Source organism: Marmota monax, unplaced genomic scaffold (assembly GCF_021218885.2).
Source record: "Marmota monax isolate L192 unplaced genomic scaffold, Marmota_monax_Labrador192_F-V1.1 WCK01_AAM20220418_F8-fsc00005, whole genome shotgun sequence".
Taxonomy (NCBI): Eukaryota; Metazoa; Chordata; class Mammalia; order Rodentia; family Sciuridae; genus Marmota; species Marmota monax.
Window position 1 is genome coordinate 19,308,262 of NW_026692254.1, and position 18,890 is coordinate 19,327,151.

At 36.4% G+C, this 18,890-nt stretch overlaps 1 long non-coding RNA gene across 3 annotated transcripts; it reads left to right on the forward strand.

Annotated features, from left to right (window-relative positions):
* The first annotated feature begins 1,664 nt into the window (after positions 1 to 1,664).
* Positions 1,665 to 9,527, forward strand: LOC124087564 (uncharacterized). 3 transcript variants are annotated; one of them, XR_006850140.2, is made up of 4 exons: positions 1,665 to 1,813; positions 3,110 to 3,264; positions 4,334 to 4,402; positions 9,074 to 9,527. It is a non-coding gene; the product is annotated as an uncharacterized LOC124087564 (long non-coding RNA). The 3 variants fall into 3 exon arrangements; XR_006850144.2 differs by lacking the exon at positions 1,665 to 1,813 and adding an exon at positions 2,583 to 2,709; XR_006850143.2 differs by lacking the exon at positions 1,665 to 1,813 and adding an exon at positions 2,730 to 2,965.
* The last annotated feature ends 9,363 nt before the right edge of the window (positions 9,528 to 18,890 follow it).

Below are 18,890 nucleotides of genomic sequence, written 5' to 3' on the forward strand. Positions count from 1 at the left end.
AAGCACACACATCATCTTTGTTTCTCCAACCTAGGCAGGGAGAACTCTCCATGCAGCCTCTGGTCCCTTCTTTCTGGGGTTCCCAGAGAGGAGCCTGAGTTTTGGAAGTGTCAGAACTGTGTAAATGCTGATGTATAGACCACAGTTGTTTCTCTCAAAAGGACTTCAGAGCCCTCCCCTTTCCTCTGTTCCCTTCAAGTTGGGAATGATTCATCAGCTGGCCTTCAGCAAGAAAAGAGGCCAGCCTGAGGTCTTAGGCCTTTGACCTCTGTGAAGAGAAAGGTCATACTGCGGGCAAGTGTGCAAGCTCCAGAGCAGGAGCCACAGGCGTAGAAATCCAGGCAGGGGCGCCCAGCTGAGCAGAGGGGGATGGTGGGAAAGAGTGGGCGTTTAGAAAAGTGAAGAGTATATTTCTAAGAGACTCAGTGGATCAGCTGACAAGCGGGGTCAAGGGTCATATTTATGCTTGATTCCCGGAGCACGTTACAGTAACATCTGCTTATTAAGGGCCTTCAGGGAGCAGGCCTGGGGACCCAACACTGCTGACCTCCTTCTACAAAAGGGGGCCAGCTAAGAGATTAGGGGACCTTGCTAATGTGTGTTTTGACTTCATGGCTGCCCCCCACTCTCCTGGGCAAGATTTGTCAGCTTCACCCCATTTCTTTTTATAATCTTGCAGAATATTTATATGAGCCCATGGTTAGTAGCAGAACAAAGTTTGAAACTGCCAAAAAGAAAGATTTTGATTGGGAAAAATCTGGGTGAAAGTACATACTGGGAAAGATTGAAGCAGGAGAAGAGGGAATTCTTCATGTGCTAGAATCAAAGCATTTAACAAAAACTTCTCAACATTTTGCATCTTAAATAGAAACAAAACAAAACAAAACAGATCTGATTGTGTGCTGCCACATTCAGTAGGAAACCTCCTAACAGGAGAAATAACTTGACCATTCATGTGCCAGGAAATCATAACTTTTTGTGTCATTTGTATCTCAGATGTTGGTGTCCTGAACTCAAAGGGAGGACAGAACTCATAATCCCACGGCAGTTGAAGACTGAACGTTGATTCAATCTCTTTATTAAACTTATTTGTTTGAATCATTTCTATGCTTTTAAAAAACCTGGTTATATTTTTTCCCTGTTACCAGAGAAGTGGAGTCTTCCCGTGTAAATATCTTCCACCTCTAATTTCTCCAGCTAAATTAATAATGTACAGAAGCATCAAATAATTTCTGCAAAACTGGCTGAAGGAAGAAAAAAAAATGCACCAGGCTGCTAAATTATTATTTTTTCTTCATTTTCAAGAATACTTGCTGTGTGTCTACTGGTTTCTAAAAAGCATGTTTTACAATGGCTGTAATTTCTCACACTTCCTTGTTCCCATTTCCCATGACTTTTGCATGAAAGTTACTGGAAGAACTCATCTGGGTTTTAGAAAATCTCCTAGTGCCACTACAGGCCTTCATTTCAGGAGCATACATAGTTGATGTCTTAACCACTCATGTGACATTTTGTTTTAGACTAAAACCTCCTGTAGAAGAATAAAACACAGGAATGGGGGAGGAGGTTAGAGATAAAGAATATTATTTTTAGCTAGAAAAAAAAAGTTAAAATAAGCAAGTGAGTGATATCACGTACCACAGCCTTCTCTGGTTTCCACATCAGTCCATGGCAAAGTTCACATGGTCCAATGTTCCATGCAATTGTAGGAAAACAGCATGTTTGCTATTTATAGGGTATTGCCTTGGGGAAAGCAGCTCCTCTGAGGAAGAGAATATATCCAGGGATGTGAGTGGATGAGTCTTCTTCAAAGGTAAAGGCTTGGACCCGAGCGTGTGTGTGTGTGTGTGTGTGTGTGTGTTCATGTACGCTTGTGCCTTTGGAGTCCAGGGAGTTGGTGGTGGGTTGGGTGATGAGAGCTGTCCAAAACCACTTTGTGATTATAAATAATAAAAAAATTCAATCGGAAGTGCGTTCTGCCAAACTTCACAATAAACCTCCTAGCAGGACATTGAGATTTTCTTAATCAGGGTCAGACCCACAAGCTTAAGGCCAATGAGTTCAGTGGGAAAAATGACTCTTCTTCCCTTTTTTTTTTCCTTTCCTTTTTTCTTTCATTTGGAAGGGACCCCCTCATAAACATGCAGAGCAATTTTCCAGTACATTAACCCAGGAGGGATCCTCACTCTGTCTGATCACGAGACAGAAAAGTTGAGAAACAGGGTGAGGGGAAGATGGATGGGCCTGGGATATAGGAGAGGGCAGTTTTTCCACTGTCCTGCCCTGTACACCTAGCACAAAGACTTCATTGACTGCAATGCTTGACATCAGCCTCATAAACTAGTAGTCAGCACAAAAGGTCTGACACTTGAAAGTACCAGTCCCTGCCTTCTTTCTATTGCAGCTGTGCACGGGGGCTGGGCCTAACAGTGGTGTCCCTTTGTCAGCCCATAGGACAAGAGGTGAAGATAAATAGTGTTGACTTTAATGTAGTCACACAATTTTGCTATTTCCCCAAAGACAACATTTCCTCCCAGGCCTCACATCCTGGCCCCAGGAGATATAACTACGGTCCCCTTTGCCAGGGAGCAAGGCCAGACTGGGGCTGGGGAAGCTATGCGGGTGCAGAAGGGACATGTGGCTTGAGGGGGTAGAGGAGGGACAAGTACAGAGTCGTGGGATCTGTTCCTTGCCCTCTAGGAGGAGATGGTATGGTTTTCATGCATTCCAGCTTGTGCACAGTGGTTTCTTTCATTTTCTTGAGATCTTTGGAAATGGTCCTAAAGGGGAAAAAAATGAACTCAGGAAGCAAGACTGAAAATGTGTGCAATTGTATGATTTAAAAGATTTAAAAAAAAACAAAAACCTCCACGGTACTTTTGATTATCACAAGACCAGAAAATATAGTGCTTTCCTGAGAATGTTTTGGTAATACGACTTTAAAACAAGCAACATTAAGTAGAAGGTGAGAATTCAAGTGTTTTAGGTGCTAATGGCTGAACCACATCAGCTCTGTGATCCATTGCATGTGACTGTTATTATTATTCATTTGTAGCTGTCTGGGTGTCAGCATAGATAAAACTTTTGTTACTATTTCATTTTATGTCAGAATTTGAAATACAGAACATGGAACTCAAATGGCTTTGATGGGTTATAACCAAGTTGGATTGGCTGAAGAGCATCACCTGCTTGAATGTGAGTCCTCTGACTACAGATTGCCACTTTGGATCTCTCTTCTTACTTTCTGAAGAGGCTTACTGAAAGGTAATATCTGATCTATCCCCAGGCATAAGCATCTGTCTTCCTTTAGGCCTCTCTGTATCCAGAGTAGGTTCTGAGAGTTTAGAGCAAGCACCCAGACCCAAAGAGCTATCCAAAGTGTTTTATGTGCAGAGAGAGGGAAATGTGAAAGCTCAAATACCCTTAGTCCCCTTCCACCCAGGCTGAAGAAACGTCAGAACTGAGACATGAATGCCCGAGGAATGTTCTATTTAAACACCAACACTGAAACTCAGATCAACTACATATCTGCTGATTTTAATATTTAGCTGGGTTTCCTTCCATTCCACTTCAAGTTCACAAGTTTAGAGCCCTCTTCCAGTTATGATCACTCATTGCATTGTTTGACTTTTGAACATATATTTTAGAAATTACTGATTCAGAGTATTTTAAAAATTCCGTTCTATACAACTCTGCTACAATGGCATTCTAGAAAACTTTGCTTGAGGTTAAAATTTGAAGGTATCTTATTTGGTGGGAAAGCATTTAATATTTGATACTTTCTATGAATTTTTCAAGTAAGCATGCCCAGGCTAAAACCAAATAGTTACAAGTTGGGAAACGTGTTTCTTGGAAATATAGTACTGACCAGTTTAACCTTCTCTTTAGAAGGATACTGAGGCCAGTGCATCACCTCATGAACTTAAAGCATTTGTTTTCAGTTTATCATGGTTAGCTTTTGAATGTAATATGATACTAACTTGGACTTATTGGTAAACATATTCAATTTTGAAGAAGGTAATTTTCTTTTGTTTTTACTTTCAGAATCACTGAATTCATTATTTTTAAGATATATTTATATTCATTATACTTAAGTAAAACTTTGATTGTTTCAGAAATTTACCATTCCAATTTTCACATTCCAGATCTGGTTTCTAGGAAGACAGTAGTGTGAACCTAATTATGCCCTTTTGCCTCTGCCTGGCCCACTGCTTCCTTCCTCTTCCTAGGACCACTGGGTCTTTAGTTCCACCATCCTCCGGGCTCTTGAATATATAGCATCATTTGGCAGCTTTCATACATGAAGAGCTGAGGTTATTTTATTTCATTTTAGCAGAGAAAAACAAATAGCGGAAGATGTGCAAACAGCAGCCCCAGTGAGGAGGAGAAGGAAAGAGAGAAGGTAAGGGCTGCATCTATGGAATTTCTCATGAGATGATGAGACATGAGCTACTGGAAAATTTTCTGTGCTTTTCTGTGTCTGTGTCTCTTCTAGTCCATGCTTCTGCAGAGGGCACACAGTAACACAAGTTTTCAGTGCCAGTGAATGTATAAAATAGAGAACACTCTGAGCATGTCTCCTCACAAAAAAAGTGGCTGGACTTGTTTTTCCCTCCTTTATAGTATACCCTCCCTGTGCCCAGCTCAAACAGGAACAAACTTCATGAGTTATCCTGTAAATCCCAAGATTGAGAAAGTCCCTCAATATTTTCTTTTGAAGATCTCCAATATGAGAAGCAATAAGGTAGTCGGGAAATGGGTTGGGTACTGGAAAAACCGGAGTCCTAGTTAGTGTTCTCTTAATAGAGTTTGGGCAAAAATTTACCTGTCTCTGTTTTCTTATTTGTAAAACAGGCAAACTAGATGTATATCTAAGTAAGTATTTTCTCTTGGTCCCCAGCTTCTAATAGTGACCTGGATCATAAGTAATTAAAGAAAACAAACAAGACAGTGCTGTAGAAAACCGGACAGTGAAGAACATAATCTCAGTTAAGGTATTATTGGTACCACATCTAGAAAGGCCAGTGAATCTGATGTGTCTTCATGAACAAGCATTTCCCCTGCTCTATATTTAGAGCTGTGTCATGGAATTGGAATGAATACGCCTTGGAGTTTTCTTAGCTCTACTTGGGGACACATAGTTTTGTAAACTTACTGTTATAAACCAATTTTCCTGGAAGGGACTTCAGCATGTGGATGACCCCGTGGGTATTCAGTTATTGGCTGGTGTCTTTCCTCTGAATCAGAGCTAAAAAATATATTTTAAATAAACACTTGTTTTCTGGCTTGTTGAAGGTCTTACATTTTTTAAAAAAAATATTTCTCTTTGCATAATATGAAACCTGTATATTAGGTCAAATTTGGGTACTTTGATCTATTTGCATGTATACCAATGTAGTCTGTAGACACACACGTGACTCTCGTTGGTTTACTGGGAATTGTATTGAGCTGGCAATGCCTTTCTGTGTCCCTCACTCATTTGCTTCCAAAGATAGAATACTGCTGCAGATTAAAGGATAAGACTATTTTTGATCTCAACACCAAAGAACTCTCTCTGTGCAAAGAAACCAAGTAGACCCAAGGCCATAGTTGTATAATCATAAAAAAGAGTGGCTGAATTGTTTTTGTCCCTCTCCTCACTAATGTGGGCACCAAGATACTTTGCTGAAGGCCTTTGATTACTTATGTACCTTGATGCCAACTTTACAAGGACCAGTTGAATTAGGGAGTTAGTTGTTTCTAGTTCTCTAAGTAGAGATTCAGCCTCACATGATAATAACTCGCAAAAAAGTTCAATTTGACAATCTGTAAATCTTAAATTTAGTTTATCTCAAATTCATGTCCTGGTCCCATTTAGGAAAAATGGGCTTGTTTTCTCTTTTCTTTTCTCATTTGAATTGTTCTTTTCTGTCCAAACCCAAAACCTTAACTCCACCTCTGAATATTATTTTTTTCTTTTAGATGTTAGCAGTAATCTAAACAGGCTGTAATTTTTTTCTCTTATAGTCTGATTTTTATCTTATATCTGTTACCCCAATTAGTAGAGGTTCTCAGATTTTCATACCTAAACAGGGGAGTAACCCTCCAAATGAGTTCCCTTTTCCACTATACCTAACATACACACACACACACACACACACACACACTTTTTGTATAGACCTAATACTACTATTCTTTGATACAGGACTCTTTTCTAGTTACTCTTCAATGACTAATGCCTTAACCTCATTTAAAAAAATATTTTCTAGCTGCAGATGGACACAATACCTGTATTTATTTATTCATTTTTATGTGGTGCGGAGGATTGAACCCAGTGCCTCACACATGTGAGGCAGGCACTCTACCACTGAGCTACAGCCCCAGCCCCCTTAACCTTATTTTTTCACCCAGAATGAGACTCTGATACATTTCAACTCACTTTCATCAGCATGTTTATTTTGAGACCATGAAGAAACCAATAAACACTTTTCCCTTGGATACTAATTTAACCTTTGGCAGTTACTGTATGCTTCATCATTCCTATTTGAGAAAGTATAAAACATTCAGAGAAGTCTTCTAGGAGTTATTAGAATTATTAAAATGATCATATGAGGATGATAAAGCTGCTCAAGAAGTTGAGTATGGAGGTAGATAATAATAATAGTAGTAATAGCAGTAATATTGGTGTAGTTATCAATGATTGTCACTATGTGCCAGAAAATATTCTGTACTTTTTTTTTTCATTGACTTAATTCTACAGCAACACTCTGAGGTTGGTCCTTGGTATCTCACAGATGTGAAAACAGAGGTTTTGACAGGCTCAGTACAAAGAGGTGCATGCTTTAATAAAGTCCCAAAGGATTGCAAAATCCCAGCAGCAGAGATAAGCTATCCAGCTGGAAGAAAGTTGTAAAAAGAAGTCATAAAATAGAGGAAAATGACTGGGGATTTTTCATTTAATTAATTAAAAATGTGACATTGTTCAGTCTTATATAACTATAGTTCTATGAGTTCATGATTGTGTTTTTAACTGGGTGATCAGCTCCTTGAGGATCAATATTAATTCTTTTTGTCTCCTGTATAAGGGCTAACCTAGTGCTTTTCACAAAGTGGAAATACTTTACTTAAAAAATACTTTTTCTTGTTTCGAGCAGTGAGATCCTGTGTTTCAGCTTTTGTGGTTGCTACTGTTCTAGATACATATCTGAAGGTAGTCTGCTTATATGGAAATAGGTTAGTATACACTAATTGTATATATAATATATTTATTTCTGTTTAAGAATGTTTAAACAATCTTAAAAATGGGATGGGAGGAATCTTTGGAAAATAAAAAAAAGAATAGGTTAAGACTCTCCTCCCCATGGACAAAATAGGTTAGTATATACATTTATATGCTAATATAAATGTAAATTATGATATATACCAATATAAAATAAATTATGATATTTTCTGTTTTTAGTTTATCATGAAATATTTTTGGACCTGTCATTCTCTGTTTATTCCAATCATAATTATTTGCTAAGCAGTGTTTGGTTTACAATTGAAAGGATTAGAGCTGGTATAGGTAAGGTGATGTGAGTTGCCAAAGATTTTCACAGAATCATGGTTCTCTGGAGTTCCTCATTTTGGTAAGTGTGTCTTTGTTAGAGTTTCAGTGACTTTCATTGGAAGGATTAAGTAGGATTAAATAAAAAAAACAAAGTGATTATAACAGTCCAATACATCATAGTGCTATGTAAGTCTTAAAAGTCATTGTTGTCATCTTCACCATCATCACCATCAACATCATCTTCACTCATGTCCTTCCATTTCTAGTTGTCAGTAAACATCACTGTTGAAAATGGTTCCTAAACTAACATCAATGTTGCACTTGGTGGTGTGGCCTTAGTAGAGGATTTACAACCTTAGATTTCATACACTTAGTGGATACACTTCATTAATGTACTACTGGTACCATTGTTTCTCATGCATCTTATGTAACATTTTTGAGGGGCAGTATAGTGTCCTCTTCTTGAAGAAAGTATGTGATACTCCCTGCACAAACCTCCTTTTACCTCCAACTCGATCTTATACTATTCAATATCCTTGATTCAAAACTGGATTCTATTTACATGCCATTTAATAAATTCAACTATTTTTTTAAGTTCATATTAAAGTTAGTGAAAATTAATAGTCCTGAAACATTAGAACTAAAATTAAATTTGTGGATGATAAGCAACCATTTTTTACAAATTATTTTATTCTTTAATTTAAATACACCTAACAATTATTTTTTTAAAAAAGAAAGAAGTTATTTGTTATTTAAATAAAAAAAACAAAGTTTAGGTGAAACATTTTGTTAGTTATCCATCTCTTCTTTCCGAGTCAAATGACACATATTTGAACAGGGATAAATGTTCACTTGAATTACAACCATTTAAACAGATTTATCAAGAAAGCTGCATGTGCAGAAATATTTACTTGACTTTATTTTTATGAATTCCTAATATAGCCTTGAGCGCAGACACTTCTCAACACATGATTCTTTTAATTCAAGTTTTCTGTAATTCATATTTTTCTAGTAAAAGTTATTGACTATAATAATAAGAATTTAAAATAAATGGAATATTTACAAAATATTTGTGTGGGTTGATCACACAGGAATCATTCATTTTTAATATTTGATCAATCCCAATATTACTGAGCATATACCCTGAATTTAAATGTTATACTCACACAGCTAAGTTTAAGAAAGGGGAGGGTGGTTTAGGATATAACTCAATGGTAGAGTACTTGCCTAGCATGCGTGAAACTCTCTGTTTGATCCCCAATACTTAAAGAAAAAATGAAGTGACAGTTAACATATTTTCTTTTTTTTTTATTTTCCAAAGATTCCTCCCATCCCATTTTTAAGATAGTTTAAACATTCTTAAACAGATCTCTGAATATTCAAAGAAATACAATGAAAATATTGGGGAGTGTTCTAGTTAGTTAGTTTTTGTTGTTGTTGTTGTTTGCTGCTGTGACCAAAAGACATGACAAGAACAATTTTAGAAGAGGAAATGTTTATTTGGGGGCTCACAGTTTCAGAGGTTTTTTTTTTTTTTTTCCATAGATGACCAACTCCATTGCCCTGGGCCAGATATGAGGAAGAACATCGTGATAGAAGGGCATGACAGAGGAAAGCACCTCAGGACATGGCACCAGGAAGCAGAGACAGAGAAAGAGAGAGAGAGAGAGAGAGAGAGACTCTCCTCCCAATGGACAAAATACATACCCCAATGACACATCCCAAATCACCCACCTCCTCTAGCCACACCATATATGCCTACATTTACAACCCAGTTAATCTGTATCAGTGGATTAATACATTGATTAGGTTAAGGCTCTTATTTCATCTCTAAACCCCCTTGCAGGGTCTCACACATGAACTTTGGGTGGACACTTCATATCTAAACCATAACAGGGAGGCAACATGTTTTCCTAGTCCTTCATTTATTATAAACTTTAATTCGTAGTCAGGAAAAAGTGGAAGAATAATATTTTGGAATAAAGTTGAAATAATTTAATACTTTTCATTTTTAAATGTATTGTGCTTACTTCTCTCATATTGCTACTAATTAAAGTGTAAGAATCTCAGAAACAGAGAAGCATTCCCATAGTACTTTCTTGAACAACAGTGTCACTGAAACACAAAGGAATGGTAAGGTAATTTTGATGAAAATTTCTGATTGTGTGCTACATATAGTTCTGAAAAATGTTTATAATTTTAATAAATAATAGTATCAAGTTACTTCGTGGATTAATTGATATAATAGACCCACTGGTTACTTATATTTTAATTGATACATGATCTAAGCAAATCATAATGGAAGTCTATAGCAATAAGAACAGAGTTTCACAAAAATACATATTCAACAACAGGTTTAAAAGTGTTCAGAGTAACTTAACATTCAATTTTGTTTCTCTTTCTTTCTTTCTTTCTTTTTTTTGGTTTGTTTGTTTAAACTATATATTTTATTAATTATTCAAGAAATTATAAATATAAATTTTAAAATGTGAAAGGATGACATGCAGATCACTTTCTTCTGATAAAACCACTCAAAGGTAACCATGGTTAACATTATGCTTTAATTCTGTGTAAATGGTGTGTAGAGGCAACATGAAAAATATTAACAATCAGTTCCTCATAGTATTGACCAATGGAAAGCATTGCCAATTGTAAAGTCCATCTGTATGAAGCATGTTTTGTTGAATATCATCTCTGTTGTGTTTGTTTATACATACACATACACACACACACACACACACATATATATATATGTATATCCATAAATGATAAATTTTTGCATCAGCTATAATGCATATACACATAGTACATGATCTTATAAAGTTGTACATTTTGTATAGAATAATTATAATTTGGATAGTGAGACTATTCTAACAATTGTTTATTTCTAATTAATCTGCAAACACAGAATAATTGCTAGGCAAATTAGAAATGCAAATTAAATTGGTGGGGGGAGGAGGAATTTTTTTAAACTACTTTATAATAAACACCTTCAGAACACCTGTTTATTAACTATGCAAAGTTTGCATCATTCTTAGCTAGACCATAGTGAAGGTAAGAGAATTTTTCTGGGGAATATCTTCTTATTACTGAAAGGGTTACAATATAGAACTTTACACTATTTATTTGGTTTTTAAACTATTTATTTGCATTTTTTTACCAGTTCATTTGTTTTTCAAGCACCATCCCCAAGCAGTTAGCCCTAAGAAATATAAATTCTATTAAAATTTCATTTGACTACCTACATTTTTTGTTTGCAAGCAAATTGAGCATATATAGAATGAATTTAATAAACTTTTTCTTTAAGAAGAAAAATTGTGTACTGGAAACATTACATTTGGATCAGTATCAAGGATCAGTGGATGTTTTAGAGTTTCTATAATGAATCAAGTTCACCAAGAAGTTCACACAGAAGTTCACGGATCAAGACATTCTCCCCTAAACAAGTAATCAGTAAATTGTAAATCCTTATGAGGGTCTTGAAATATTTTTGAGACATTAGGGGAAAAAAGAAAGGAGCTCTGTCAGAGGGTTAATCTTGGGAAGCCAGAATAGATTCATATAAGAACTCCATGGGTTCATGCCAGAGGTTGCCTCTGGTTCTGGAGTAAGCAGTGGGCTCGACTTATTCTGAAGGAGGGTTCCTTTGTTATTACCTACACATCTCCACTCATTGGTTCTTGGCAAAGTACATTAACCTGAGAAGTCACTGAAATACCAATGCCTAGAAAGGAACCGACTGAAAATTAGGTTTCAACACAAACATGCACTCCATCAGATGTGGTAATGCACGGAGCGCATTACAGGCTCACTTTGCCTCTTATGTGACATGAAAGTGCTCTAAGAACACACAGTTTTACATTCATTCACATTCCCAAATGTCCTGCAGTGGGGAACTCACTCCCTCAAAGAAGAGCGATTTCTATCCTCATTTGTGTTTGAAACATGAAAACAACATAACAGCTGCATGCTGCATTGAATAAAGAAGATACACATGCATTTAAATCACTTATATCTTACTTTTTTATGATGCAATTGTGAATTATGTTCTTTTTGCATCTGTAATTAGAGGGCAGAACAGATGGTGAAGGCTTCGTTTAAAGTGATGTGTCCATTAAAATAACCTATGCTGCCAAATGATTGTTCACTATAACAGGGTATTCATTCACGATGGCTGGCACTTTGCTGTACTGAAATATGTTGCAAAGGCCCCTGGACTATACATGACGCTTATTATTTTTAAGGGCTTTCCAATAAAAGGGTTCACTGTAGCACAGCTAGCTTTGTACCTCATTTATCTTCTGAGCATATGTTTTACTATATTGTTCTAATTAAAAAGTGACCTTGTGTATAATGATCAGAACTCCATGCTGAAAATGATTCATATAGGAGCTGGGGATGTGAGAAGACAGTCCACACCACATTAAATAGAGCAGTGAGATGGGAGTGGGGCCAGGGACTCGTGGGATTGCAAACCTTTTCCTGAGATTATAAATGCAAAGAGTTTAGAAGATTCTGTTCATCTCTGCGATACATTAGCCTCTGACTACATGTTATTTGAGGAGAATTTTGAGACAAACAAAAATAAAAGCAACAAATACAAAAGGGTAAAGGTCATCATCAAGTTTCTTTCAAATCGCTCATAAAATTTAGCTATTTCACATTTGGCGGAAGTACACTAAATTCTGTGTTGTTCAAAGTCATCAAAGATGTATTTTTTTGTTTTGCTTTGCTTGGTCAGGATATATGCCAAATATATATATTTTTTTCATTTTCACATATCAGATTCTGTCAGCTATGATCGTAAATATTCTTCAACTTGCATTTTAATCACCTTCTAACAACAGAGAACTTTCAAATGTCATTTCATAGAGGACCCAGAACTCTGCTAAATGATTATTATATTTCCACCCTCTGAAGGAGAAAACAGTGTGAGAAATCATGAGTAGTCTTAGTCATCCAGATGGTAGAAGTACTTCATACACCATGAAAACAATAGAAGAAAACATAAGTGATTTTTTCAGTTGTAATTTCTGGAGAAAATATTTTGTTAACCAAAATTGATGGGAAAAAAGTATAAAAGCACATGTTAAAAATTCCATAAGCAAAATTAAAATGCAAACACTTAAGGTGAAAAAAATGTATAACTGATATGAAAACTTTCATAACTTTAATATGTTAATGTCTTTAACATGCTGTCTTTAATGTGTAAAGAACACATAAAAATCATTAAGAAAAGTACTAAAACTCCCACCAGATTGGCAAGACAAAAGCAGTTTGTATACAGAGAGAAATGCAAAGAACTATAATAATAAATGCATTTAACTTTGTAATCAAATTATTTTCAAATAAACAACTAACATAATGTCTCCAACTAAAACTTTAGGAATTATTTTCAAACTATTCATATTCATTTCTGATGAAGAAGCAGTAAGAATAACTTGTGGTAAAGGAAATTTGTTGAAACTACCTGTCTGAAAAATGTTTGAACAATTTGTATCAAAAATATTGCACATTTTTGGAATTTTTATCTATTAATTCTACTTTACAAGTCACTCTAAGGAATCAAGCAGAAATATAGATAAAACTGTGCATTTAATAATAATGTTATTTATTGAATCACAAAAACCTTGAAAAACCCCTAAGTGCTAACATTTGGTTAATAGGTTGGTCAATTTTAGTATTTGTGGCCAAATGTGACTCTGTAAACCTGTAATCCAAGAGACTTGGGTCACAGATGCAAGAGGTTCGTAAATTCAAGGCCAGCCTGGGCAATTTAGTGAGACCCTATCTCAAAATAAAATAAAAAGGGGTAGGGATGTAGCTCAATGGAAGAGTGCCCCTGGGTTCAATCCCCAGTATTGAATTATTTTTTAAATATTCATGTATAATGCCCAAATATTTCAGCACTAAAATAATGTTAAGACTTGAGCTCTGTCCATAAGAAAGAAATCTTGTATGTGATCAACTTTACATTCTGAAATTGGTGACAAAAATTCATTTCTGGAAAACTGAATTCCATCCATCTCAGCTAACCTTCTCTTAAATTTGGGTTAATCAATGGGAGATTCTCATACTCTGGCAGGTTTTCTACACCAGCCTTTCCAGAAGTAGTTAATGATCTGTAAACAACCATTTAAAGGCACCAGGGGAGTTTAACATTTAGAAGAATTCTGTAGGGAATTCTTTGTAAAAGGAAAAGTTTGGGATAATACAAATATTCAACCCTAAACATTTTCTAATTTGTTTTTAATTTTATTTTAAAGTCCTTTGGATAGAGCTGCCAGTCATGAGAATGTTTTTATTTCTGGAAAAAAAATCATTCCCATTTTTCCATAGCAATTGTTTTTCCACTTTCTTCAGTAAGATTTAATTTGTCTTTGTAGTGAGAGGATGCACTGTGGGCATAGAAGAATTTGAACAACAGTGGCTTGGTCTTCAGATTCTTTGCACTACAATTTATGGAATTCCATAGATGTCCTTCCAATCTTTTTATGGTGTGGCTGACTGGCTGACCTGGTTTGGAGCTTGGAGGTGTAGTAGCAAGCACAGTTCAATTAAGGAGGTTTGCCTGGGTCTTGCGTTCTTTGGGGAAGAATGTAGAAATACCCAAGGGCTCTACTCTACCAAGTAGATGCTGTGGAAAATCACAGCTTTCCCCGATGTTAGAAGTGAGGAGCAGGGCAAGAATTCCACACTGAGACTTCCTGCTAATTAAAAAATCATCTCCCAGAGTTCCAAAAGGTCCCAAAGTCAAACTAAGACTATAAACACTACTGGGTTCACAGAAAAATCATGAGGGTTAAAGAGATGGTGATATTGAAATGACTCTCAATCTTATTCAGAGAAATTGATGACTTAATGTTTGATGGTTTTTGATCTCTTATCAACCTATCCTGGACAGGCACGAGGCTTCATTCATCTTTTTCTTTTCTTTTTTCCCCAGAGCTTAGTCCAGACAGCAGACAAATGATCACATATTTTTGTTTTATAAACTGGTGTTTTCTCCCTTTTCACTGGACTACACATAAGTATCTGCCAGTAGTTTCTGAGTGGAGTGTTATTATATTTTTAAACTCTTTGGAGGACTCTCATATATTCCAAGGATCAATAACTCTGCCAGTGTTTATGCTATTTTTATTTATCAGACTCTCCTCCATCATCATTACGTATATCACACAAAGCACTGGACAAATTTTAAAGATGTTTACCTGTTCATTAGGGTCTTAGAATCTAGTTCCTTCGTGACATGATGTGGTTAATTAGTAATGAAGAGATTAATTATTTGGTATTCAAAGACCCATTCTTTTTACAAATTGTAAAAGTATTCCAGACATATTCTTTATTGATTTCAAATGGAACCAGGACATAAAAAAAGAATATGGAACTCATGCAGAATAAAAACTAGCTGTACAAATACTGAAATGTGGTTGCCAACTGTATCAGAAAAAAATGTTTTTTTTATTGTGAAAACTCAATTTTAAAATATCAATATTTTATGCTTTAATTTTTGATCTCTGCCCAAGCTATTTGTCAATGTTTGAAGGCTCCTCCACAACCACAGCCTGTATGCTGTTGCACTGTGAAGTGGGTCTTTGGTGATCATTCTTTTTCACTGAAGGCCTCTGTCTTCCAGGCGAAGACTTTGTTTGTACTCCCCAAAGGTTCCATCTATAGTAATTGTGTTACCCTACCTGCCAGTGGCCATTTCTCAATTATTCCAACTCAAGTATTTGTGGTTTCCTGGAGGAGCATGTTTCCCATTTCTTCCCATACACAGATGTTTGTTTAACAAATGCCTGTGGTTTATTTCCTCTGCCCCAGAATATTAAGGGGCCATAGATCAGAGCAGAAAATGATAATTCAAAGCTTGGGCCTGGCATTGTTTGAAGAATTTGTCAAGTCTGGAGAGATGCTTTAGAATTCAGTAGCTTTTTCAAGGGATTCCTTTGGACTATGCAGGGTTACAATTCATTTAAGATCACTCCAGGAAGCTTTGCAGATTTACCTATCTGGCCACCCAGGTAAGCTCTGTGCATGCACTTGTATATGCATGTGTGTGCACACACGAATTCTGAGACCTTGAGCATTGTTAATTCTGATTGTAAGTATAGGTGATGACTGACATGTTTTCACAGAGGACAGTGTTCAAGTCTTGAAGAGACCTGTTGGGATAAACACATTCACAATAATAGCATAGGGACAGGACAAAAGCAACATCATTGTGAAAACGCCTTCAACCTGAAACATTCTGATGGAACTATGCAGGAACAATGGACACAAACTGCCTAATGTGGTATGTAAAGATAGCAATAACCCTTAATGGCAACTGTAAAATGAAGCATTATGTTAGCCAGCAGAAAGGAAAATGCAAATTGATTCTCTTTTTGTTTAGATGTAAGTGCTTATCAAGGTTAGTAGGTATTCAAGGTCTGCGACACGAGAATAATTTGTTTTATTATAATACATGTAAAAGGAGAGTGCTTGGGGCTTTCTGAGTGACTCAGATGGCCAGATAAAATTCTACAGTCCAAGCTTTAACAATCTCATCTCAGCATATCTCATACTCTATCTGATGGGAAGAAAGTAGATTCAGAACTGAAACCCTTTCAAAAATGGGATGGGAGAATTAATTGTTATCAAGGGTGATAGCTGGTAATATTTCATTCCTTTGTGAGATTATAGCATTGAAACCTGCATTTGGACTTGTACCGTTTTACAGGTACCCATTAGGCAAAGCATTCTAGTTTTGTATCACGGCACCAGCAAGATGTTTACTCTTAACTGTCCCCAAACACTGTGACTCAGTGGGCAGTAGAGATCAGTGAACATGTGAATCCACTTGACTGGAGAATAGCCATTCCCAGCTCTACCTCTACGTCTCTATCTCCACTAAAACTAAAGCCTATAGAATCCTTTTTTTTTTCTTTTTCACTCTGTCACCACCATAGACTAACACTTAATCTACAGATGCTGACACCTAGTGACACCTATTTTTGGATGAGCAGTTGTTGGCAACACTTTTATGCATCTATACTCAAATGGTGGCTCAGAAAGGCAAAAGGCAGGAGGGCAGAAGGAATTGAACTGATGGGCAAACCATTTCATTTGAAATTCTGAAAGTTTCTGAATATCATCTCCAGCTATGACTCCTCTCTAATGAAGAGGCTAATTTATGGAGATGTTGGCAAAGGTAAATATGGCTCCTCAGAATTTTCCTTACGCTGTTAGTGGGATGCCAAATGCAAAGTGATTATTGGCACAATAATGAAACAAAAAAAAGCAACCTCCATAAAACAGCATGGATCTCTCTAATTCTTTAGTAAGATCTCTCTAGCTCTTCTTCTGGTTGGTTACTGAGTGGTATAATCTTTACAGTAAACTGGACCTTTTATTTGGTGTTGAATGGTGTAAATAACTAACTAGTCAGTTATGATTCTGGAGATTGTATAGATGTAATACCAAAAACATGCAAGATATAATCACTTTCCTCAGGGAATTTAAAATAAAATTTTCAACTGGATGTTTGCTGGCTTCTCATGCTATTGCTCTCAAAATAAACAGAAACTTTTTTTTTTTAATTCTTAGGAATACATCACTATCTTTCAAGGGAAAATCACCAAGAAGATTTATAATAATTAAAACTAATAAAATATAAAAATAGAACAAACTCTTGTTGGTTTCTTTGATTTGGAATCAACAGAAAATAACTTGAGCTAGCTTAAGCAAAAAAGGCTGTTTATTGGAAAGATACTGATGTTTTCACGGAAGAAATGGATTAAATGGCCTTAGAAAGCATGGAAACTTTTCAGTCCTGGGATGTCAAAGAACAGTTGATTCTATCTCTTCCCTCTTGAAATACATCATGAGTTGATTTAGCTCCCAGCAATTCTCTTGTTAAAGTGAAGAAGTTAATGTAAGAGAAAGCCTAATAGTTCCAACTTGGTGAGGTAGTTTAATAATCCTTTGGCCAGAGGAGCAGAGGGTAAAATTCATATATGGCCACAGCTAAATATCTTTCCCTGGAGAGGGGAAGATAACTCTCCAAGATGAGAATAGTGTGAGTTGGCTAGACAGCCCAAAATATGTGACATATAATCATGATTTAATAAAAGTTCTCATTTTTTGAAAACACTGATCCTATTTCAGAGAAACAAATGTTGTCTGAACACGTCAGGATGATATAGTCAATGGTAATTGAACATTAGTGATTTGGAGCAGTGCAGCAGAGTTTAGTCCATGATTGTATGTGTTCATGCTCATTACTTTGTCCTTGTCAATCTTATTTTTATTTCCTCACTTTGCTGGTCAGGCTACTAATTCTCCCACATATGGCCCAAATGAGTCAACCAGAATCTCATGATCAAGTGACATCATGGGTTCAGAAAAGGAAGCAATTTTGACCCTAGCATAAAATCCAAATGCCATAGCATGGCACACAGGTCTTTCAAAGTCTGTTCTTCCTTCCTTTCTCATTTGGCCTCCCTTCCTATACCACCCTATTCCCTTGATATGAAGGGTAGGGCAATTTCCAATCACATGGAGACTTTCTTATAGCTCTTTGAACACGTGACATGTTTTCTGTGCCATTGAATCTTTTCTTCTACCATTTCTCTTAATCTATAATACCACTGATTTCCTCCACCTGGAAAACTCCTATTGACCCTTTAGAGTATTCAGTAAGGTTCAAATATCACCTTTTTGATGAAGGCCACATATGTCAAGTGCTTGTCTCATAGTGTCTCTCTGGTCCTCAGAACATGTGCTCCCAAAGACAGAGTGTGCTTCTTCTTCACCTCTGTATCCTCCACATCTTGCCCACTTGTGGCATGAGAAATGTTTTGTGAAAGGATGAATCAGACAATGCAAATGTGCATGTGATCTGGAAACTTCCAAAAACCTCTTCCTGCTGCTTCCCAGAGCCTTGCAGCTGTCACCTGGACCTTCTTCCTACAACCTATAGGTGGCAATGGGAAGTTTCTCTCTGATGCTTTGCTTTTCTTCAGATCTGATGGCAATGACAGATCATTCAGAAGCATGCTGTGCTTGAAATGAAACCAACACAGCAACAGTGTTATGTACACTTCTGTCCCTATCGATCTTGACAGAATTTTTATATTGGGATTTTATGACAAAAGGCTTCATATCCCATCACACTTTCCTTGAGCCATCCAATCCCAGGGGAATATTAGTATACAATTGCACAAAAAGCCAAGAAAACCTGCCATAGACTGTTGTTTTCCAATGTAGGCAGTTTCCCATTGTTCTTTTTATTGGCTACATAGACCCATGCGCTTGGGAGTGTGAAATATATACAATATGTACATTCTGTGCATTCACATATTTTGCAGAAATTATACAA